The sequence below is a fragment of the Manis javanica genome, chromosome 2 (genome assembly GCF_040802235.1).
Source record: "Manis javanica isolate MJ-LG chromosome 2, MJ_LKY, whole genome shotgun sequence".
In the NCBI taxonomy this organism is placed as follows: domain Eukaryota; kingdom Metazoa; phylum Chordata; class Mammalia; order Pholidota; family Manidae; genus Manis; species Manis javanica.
In genome coordinates, this window is record NC_133157.1 from 74,822,835 (window position 1) to 74,831,819 (window position 8,985).

The following is an 8,985-nucleotide window of genomic DNA, read 5'->3' on the forward strand; positions in this document are numbered from 1 at the left end:
TGCAGAATGTGAAGAATAACCACTATAAATATTTAAATAGCCAAAGCTAACCAATCCGTGGAGACTAGGTGTTTAGTAGTGCTCAGAGTCGACCTCGCCTTCTTCCTCATCCTTTAATATGATGTTTGCAAGGTCTGTGGTTTGTGCCAGCCCCAGATCTCTTGAATCTCCATGTATTTCCATTCCCATTGCCTCAGCCAGCTCTGATGTCAGCCCTTAGTGGTATTTCAGTAGTCTCGTCTGCCCCTACCCACTCTTGCATGCATAGCCAGTCGGACTGTTACTTCCCCTGGTGTTCCTCCTTGATACATAAAGAAGTCTTGGCTTTTTAGGTGACAGTCACAGTTTTTTAGCATCGGGCCTGGCCTCTTAGGCTTATGGTTCTTAGAACCTGGCATGCTTTCATCCAGACATGTATGCCTAGAGTTCCTGCTGCTACACGGCAAAACCAATCTTCAAGGTGCCTGCCAACGTCCTAACCTCATTTGTGTCTCCTTAATTGGAAAAACATTCTTTTTTTTTTTGTCCTTATAAGGGTCACCCTTTTATCCCATCACACACCTCTACTGTTTTTTACTCTTCTGAGGTGTATGCTTCTCTGTCTCCCCACAAGAGCAGTGTAGGAGGAATCGCGTTTCCTCACCTCTGGCACCTGCATTGCTCTTAGGTGCTTAACAGTCATCTGCCTAATGAATGAAAAGTCTTCTGTTTGTCAAGTTGGTCTTCCTGAGTTGCACAAACTGATTTTGGAGTAAAGGCAGAGTTACAATCTCGCCTATGTGAATTTTTTATTTTCAAAAGCTTAGTATACAATACAATTTTATTTCCCTCTAAAGTGATCAAATACAATCTTGAGTGGGGAAATTTAAAATCTTGGAGTGCTCCCAGACTGACCTTATACCCCGAACGCTTTTGGAAAAGGGTCAACAGCTTCATTTGTACAGGTGCAAAGGGTAGTCACTGCTGTCTAGACAGGCTCTGGAGCAGATGGCTGGAGGATAGTCATGGCATGAAAACCTTGACCTTTGTATGTCTCGAGTGAATGAACTGATGCTAATTTGCTGACCATGCAGAGACAGGTGGAAGGGGAGATAAGGAGGCTGGCTCCTGGCTCAGCAGACTGGGGAGCCAGGACCGGCTGGTCTTTCCTTTAAGATTAAAAACAAAGTAGGCAAGACAAGTGTTTTACAGGGCTTGGGGAATCTGCATAAGGCACGGTGCTTCATTTCCTTCAGATCATCCAAATTGTACTTCTCACAAACTGAATTTGAAGTTTTATTTTTCTCTTTCAAAATTCCCGGCCATACGTAATTGTGCTAATGCAATCCAAGTGAGAAAAACACAAGTATATTCCCATGTTCCTTATGTTTACCTCCATACGCGCTTTGTCCCAACACTGGTTCTGTTCTTTGCACATGACACAACTTGTGTTCTGTCCCTAAGTCTTCATTTCCCTACTAGTCTATGTTTATCTAAATATCTACTGCTGTCTCATCACAACTAAGCTGCTGCTGGCAGATTTGACAAGCTCTCAGATGAACGATGTGATGTAACAAATAATTATACCCGTCTCCCTCCATTTAGGGCTGAAGGAGCTGCTGAGACCCATAACATGGACAGGACCCACTGATAGATTAGATGTCCAATTCTGCCACAGGCAGGGTTGGCCTTGTATCACTCCATGATTAATGTTTGTTGTGTTGCATTTTTCGGAAGGAAAATACAATGAGGAAGAATTTTCTCACATTTGATCTGAATGAACATAATTAGTGAAATGCTACTGGGTCTGCAAAGAAATCAATCACCTTAATTGGAAAGAAGTTCCTTGCCTCTGTCTGTAATTGGACTCTTGGTAATTTAAAATCCGACTCCATGACAGTTTGTGATAAATTGGCTCCTTTTCGGCTGAGGAAGGTAAAAAGTTCTAATTACCCCTGGATTATTCCAGAGTGGGTGGAAAAGCTTGATCAAAGAGAGATTGGGAGGGAGAGAGAGAAAGCTAGCAGTGAGCGAAGATTTATTGAATTTCTTTTAAAGAAGCTAAAGAATAGTTCATTTGATGTGACAAAAACAAGAACTTGTGGTATTTGAAATCCCAGAGATGTAAGTTGGATTTTCTAAGAAAATAGAGAACTGGGCATATTAGAAAAAGTTTATGTACACAAAAGTTCTCTAGGGTATAGAAATTAGCCTAGTTTACTTGCTAGGAAATGAAAATATTGACAACCTTGGGTCTCATTTGGGAAGAGTATGGAATTTGTACTCTGTTTAAATGATTGAGCAATCCATGCTAAATTCAAGGGAAGTCCAATACAGTTTTATTCAAATGAAACACAGTTTAAGTTAGTAGAAATGTAGATAGGGCCCTAACTAATGAATCTGTTGGCCTGGTTACTGTCGGTACCCTGCCTCTGTTTCTATACAGATTGCTTAAAAACAGCTGAGGAATAGATGAACTGGGTTATACATGTATTTCCAATTGTGTGTGTTTATGTATCTATATGCATGTAGATATACAGATACAATTTCAAGCTCACAGAAAAGTTGCAAGATTGTACAAAGAACTCTTGTTGATTTTGGATTATATATAATAAAATAATGATTGATTCACCAATGATTAACAGTTAGCTACAGTTGCTTTGGCATTCATTTTCTCCATATATACATTTTTTTTTCTGGACCACCAAAGGGTAAGGTGCCCCTTCACCTCTGAAGAGTGATGATTTCCTAAGAACAATGGAGTTCTCTTACTTAACCACAGCACAATGATCTAAATCAGAAATTTAACATTGCTATTCTTGACTGTATGACCACAGTCCATATTCAGATTTTCCCAATCATTCCAGTAAGATCCTTCATAGCTATTTTTTTTTTTTCAGCACAGGAACATGCCTTACACTTAGTTCTCATGTCTTGTTAGTCTTAACATTAAACAGTTCTTCAGCCTCTCTGTTCCTCAGCTCACTGACAGTATAATATAGGCTGCTTGCTCGGCCGGATGACTCTCAATTTGGATTGTTCTTTGTTTCCTTGTGTTTGTTTCAGGTTCTGGTTTTTGGCAAGGGTGCCACAGAAGTGATACTGTGTCCCTCTCGGTGCACCTAACAGGAGGCACCTGGATGTCTGTCTGTTTCATTAGCGTCTTGGTAAAGATTGTGTCCATGAGGTTTTTCTGCTGTAAAATTATTATCTGTCCCTTTGTAATAAATAAGTAGTTTATGGAAAGATGTTTTGAGACTCTGTGACTATCCTGTTCTTCACAAACTTTTGAATTGCATTTCTGTTTCATAAAAAGGATGATACAGGTGGATTCATTGGAGGGAGAAGGTGAAGTGATTTATTGCTTATTTTCTACCATTGTTTTTATAACCTAATTCTCTTTTCTCCCAAGGAAAAAAAAAGCCCCTAAAATATAAGCAAAGGTGTGCAAAAAAGTACATCAGGAAGTCAAAAGCCAACAGTTAGAGGGTATATATTATAGGAGCCCTGAGAGGAACTAACGTATTTGGAGAATGTGAATAGTATGGGCATGTGTGCTTTTTAATGAGCCAGGAAAGGGGGAAAAAAATCTCCTAATCAATACAGGGACTGATGTGTAGAATTTTCCTTCCCTGTCCAGTCAAGTTTGTTTATTTCTCAATATTTTTAGAAGTGCAACCCTTTGGCAACAGACCTTTAATCTAATACACAGATTGTGAGCCACACAGCGTGATTATACTTTGAAAGATGTCATATAACAACTAAAGTTAAAAGTTGCTTCTGATGACTCTAACTGAGCAGAATAGCTCCCAAAAGGAATATAAAATCTTGACTTCCATCTAGTAAGATAAAAAGCTGAAGGCATCTTAAGTGCCCAAGAAATGAAACTTGAGGTTGAAAGGTAAGGAAAGTAAGAAGTTATATGTCATTGTGGGGGGAAATAATTACCTGATCCAGTGGAGTAAAAACTGGTGAGAGACTGAGTCATTCCTTCCTTCTCCCTCCCCTACTTCAAAACCATAGTTTTTTATGTTGTTGAAAGTCCAGTGGTTGAAGCAGAAATGTTTAGACAGGTGAGCAGATAAATGACCTCAGGTAGCAAACATTTTGCTATATAGTATGCTGGGAGAAATACTTCTGAATTTTGGATGCATTTAAATCTAGGGCAGTCTTACACATTTTCTAGTGAATATGTTCAAAGTAAGCTTCCAGCTGACTGTCACCCTGTCATTTCTCCCATTAAACCATCCCCAATTCTCACAGTAGCACATTGCTCAATGGGTATTTATCCAGGAGCAAGTTTTATGAATACAGGACCAAGCAAAACAAAGTATTATATCAGGCTTTTGTTGATCACAATAGATAGAAAAGTTGATCTAAACTGGCTCAAGCAAAATAAAAAGGAATGGGGGTAGGGGGAGGGAGAAAAAAGGAATTTATTGGTTGCTATAACTCAAAAATCCAAGGGCAGTTCCAGCCCAGCTCTGGTTTGCCCCAGAGGCCCAGACAGGCAGACTGTGGGTTCCCTGTTCTGGGCCTCAGGGCCTCTGTCCTTCACATCTTGCGTTATGATAACCACCACATCAGTGACAGTTCCAGACACTGGCTCTGAGCACTGTGTTGCCCAGGTGATGCACGGTTTGCCAAATCAAATCTGCTTTCTGTTGCCCTCATGGGGTACACAGCCTAGCGGGGGAGGCAGACAATAAACGAATTAATAGTTTAAAGACATGAAGTAAAGGAGCAGGCCTGTGAGACCCTATGTCAAAGGGACACAGTCCAGACTGGCAAGTAGGAAGTGACATCTGAGATGAAATCAGAGTGGTAGGACAGGTGTTAATCAAGAAAAGAGATTAGAGATAGAGAAGCATCTTGGAGGACATTGGTCATTTTCCTTTCTCTTAGAGTTGGCCTATGATGCTCAAAATAGGAACAACCAGTAGTACCCTAGAGAGGCTGAAGTTCTACGAGTGGCCGTAAGAGGGCAACTGCAGGAAAACACCAAGCTGACTGTAGGTGGCCCCCATCTCAGAGGGTCAGATGGGCACCTAGCAGTGGTCCACCTTGTGCCCGAGACAGTTTGTTACCTGCTGGGGTCTGAGAACCACCAGGGCTGGGGCTTGGACAATGGCTATTAGCCAAGTAGGCTGGAAGTAGATAAATATGTAAACAACTGGTACAGCAGCAGAGATGTACCTGCTAGATTTCAGCCCTGAGTGTACCTCATCCTTCTCAGCCTCTTTCTACGACCACCAAACCTTCTGTATGTGATAGTCAATAAATGTTGGCTGCAATATGGATGACTATGTTGATAGTCATGGGAAAATAATCTATATTCATGCCTGATTAATACTAATGAGGTTTTACCCTAGAGCAAATTAGCAACAGATGCTTTCCTAGATTCTGCAGAGTGTCCTAGGCATTGATTCTCTACTAGAGGCTTCTGGGAGTTGAATCAACATCTGCCTAAGGTTTCTTGGGTGAGGGGACATCAGCATGGAGATACACATTGATTCCGCTGGAGAATTTTAGAAGCCTACATGGAATAATAAACTCAGAGCAATGTTTTGTTTGAACCACCTACTACTTATTATTAAATTGGTGGCCACACTTAAAAATCATGAGATAAAGCATTAAAGTCTTGATTATTATCTTTTCTTGAAGGGGCAGAATATTTGGACCTGCACCCTGGGGTGGGGACAAGTGTCTGGAACCAGTAGAAGCTGCCCCTTTAGATGTGCTCTGCCTCATCTTCCTCCCTCCTTTGCCCACTTCATTCAGATTTGTTCCCTTCGTGGCTCTTGGGGACTGGGTCTGCAAATAGCAAAATGTAAGTTTTCTCTTGGAGAGCCCTCCCAAGGTAAAAAGCCTCAGACATTTTACCATCCTAGGCATCACCTTTCTGACCATTTCCTCCATTTTAACCTCTGTAGTAGCACAAAATCTATGGCTGCGTGAAGAACTCTCAAAACTAAGCTAGAGAAATCCACAAACCAGATGACATTGGTCCCTTAGCTTTGTGTGGGCTGCAAGCATTAAATAACCATTTCCAGTTACACCCCCTTGTCATTTCCCTTCACTCTAGTTTCCTCCTCTAAGTACCTCTCATAGCCTGAAAGCCTGGCCTAGGTCCTACCTCTCAAGCTTGGCTGGACAATGTCCGTAGCCTCCTTTCAGTGTCTGAGCCATCTCTCTTGATTAGGCCTGAAGTCCTGTCCTATAGGAGGAGCTTGAGTAACGCTCCATCAAGTTACTCACCCATCCAGGTCACTTACATTTACTTATTTATCTAGAAAAATGGGAAACAGTGTTGACAAGAACATTATCATCAGGGATTTGGAGCCTAGTGGGGACCCTGAAGTATGAGCATGCAGTTGTCATACTCTAGGACAAGGGCAAAATCAGGTAGGGTTGCCAGATAAAAACAGGATGCCCAGTTAAACTTGTGTGGTTCATTTGCTAAATCTGGTAACCCTCCCAGCTGGGGAAGTGTCATGTGCAAGGAAACACATGCGAGGGAGATTGGGGTAGTCATCCTAGAATTGCCATTGAGGCCACCCTGAGAGGGGGAGGTAAGAAGAGCTCAGAGGAGAGGGCAGTGTTCCATGAAGAATGTGTTAGTTTGCACATGTGAAGACCAGGACTTAGCCTCCCCAGGGAATTCAAGAGAGTGAATGAAGTTCAGGAGGTTGGAGCATGGAGGGTGGAGTGTGTTGGAGGGGGAGACTAAGGGGAGAGGGGAGACCGAGGGGCAGTGAAGTCCTGCCATGGAAGCTAGACTTGATCCTAAGCACAACGGGGAGCCACTGTAAGAGTTTTAGTAGAGAGTTGTAGGGTAAGCTTTTGAGGAAAATCCTGGCTGGAGAGAGTGTCTGATTGGATGGCGGGGGCATCTGGAGATGGGAGAGAGGAGGGTGGTGCCTGTTGCAGGAATAACAGTGAGCAATGGCAGTGTCTGTGCAGAAGAGGACTGATGAGCTACTTAGCAGGTGGATGATTAGATGTGGGAGACGAGGGGAAGAGCAAAGTCAAGTATGACTTACGCCACGAGTGAAAGATGGCTGCACTCAGTGGGATAGGAGATGCGGGGAAAGGTGGGCACTGTGCTGTCAGTTGCCTGTGTGCTGCAGATGCTCTCCCTGACTTTCCTGCTCGCTGTCACGGACTGACCGTGCAAATCTCATCTCCTAGGTTCCTTGCCCACTCTTCTCCAGGTGGTATCAGCCAGTGGGAAGCATTGGCAGGAGGTTAGAGGGCAGGAGGGAGGGAGAAGCCAAGGCTGGTGGCCGTGTGGCCCCTGAGTCTCTGCCCTACCAGGCAGCTGTTCTCACTGCACTTCCAGCTCTGGCCTGGCAGGCTCGTCCCGGCCCTGGCAAGACCACTTCCTTCTTTACCCCTCCAGTCATAGGGTGACTGTGGCTTTTACTGCTGTGACTCTGTGCTGTCCTGCTATCCTGTACAGCCTTTAAGATTTAACATCACCATATGAAATTTGCTGTGCCACACTGCCTGTCCTGGACTGCTTTTCTGAGTGGACACTGAATAACACGGATGTATTGAGTTGGTGGTGCCTGCATGAGACATGTAACTGGAGGTGTTTAACAGGAAGTTGCCCATACAGGCTGAAAGCTGAAGAAAGTGGGCTTGGATGGAGACAGAAATGGATGTTGATTGAAGCTAGGGGAGCAGAGGGTATAGACGGCCTAGTCAGAAGAAGAGCAGAGAGCCAACAAAAAGAAAGATCAGCTCAGGAGGAGACTGAGAGGGCATGGTGAGAGAAAAACGATGAGGAGGGCTGCACGGTGCAGAAACCTTGGGAAGAGACATTGCCAAGAGAGAGACATCATTTTAAGATGCTAATTTTGTGTGGAGGTCACATAGATAAGAATTGAGACACGTTCCTTTGGACTTGTCAACAAAGAAATCATGGGGCCTGCAAGGTGAGAGCAGTTTCATGGGAGTTGGGGGACAGAAACTAGGTCGCAGTGGGCAGTGTGGATGGGAGGGGTGCATGGGGCGGGTCAAGAAATCTGCTAGTGGTGGGAAGGACGGAAGAGAGGGGTGGGTAGCAGGATGTGGACACTAGAATAGGGTAAGGCAGTTCCCCAGGGACAGCCTCGTGGCTGTTGATTTGGGCAGAGGGGTCAACAGAGGAGAACAAGAAGATGCAGGAAGAGAAGACGATATCTTGAGCCCACAGAGGACTGGCCCACGCCTGCCCTCGGCCCCCGCCACCCAGACGTTCCCTTTCTTGGCTTCTAAATGGACCGTGACGGTCCTCCCTGGACTCCTCGGCCCGGCCACTCTTGATTGATTTGCTGTTCCCTCTGATCTCTCAATACCTCTGGGTCATGCGTTATGTGAAGGTTAGGTTCTTATTAACATAGACAAAAAAATCACTAATGATGGTTAATTTTCTTGAAAAGCCCCTACCATTTTGGAGACCTACAGACTGTTGTTTCTCAAAAGGCCAAAGTCACCCATTTTTCCTTTAGCACGGGGAGAGATCACTGTTCCTTTGAGGATCCAATGAAGGGGGTCGGTTTGCACTTAGGAATAATGTTTTTTGAAAAACGCAAAAGGTGGGATCCTTTGGCTATGAGAGGCCTCCGCAGCCCAAGAATTCCTGAGAGAATGGCAGATGCCCACCTCCTGTCTCCCTCCAACTCTGGGCTGTGAGCTCATCCATTTGAATGCCGGGTAAGATCACTGACATGGTTTAAATGGTAACTCTTTTGTCTATTTATTCAGAGCCCATTTAATGGAATTTATATAAAATGTATAAATTAAATAACCCTCTGATAGGGCTTGACTGTCCCCTCATGACCCCCCTTCTCTTCTCCTACCTCTGTCCCCTTTAGTTCTTCAGAACTGAACCCCACGTCATCTGCCCACCCAGCTGGTCCTGAGCATTTTTTTCTCCTCAACTCGACATCTTGCTCTCTCTGTGCACACCTGGTGGTCCCATCCCTCCCCAGAAGCTGTTAGGTCTGGGAGTTTGGTTTA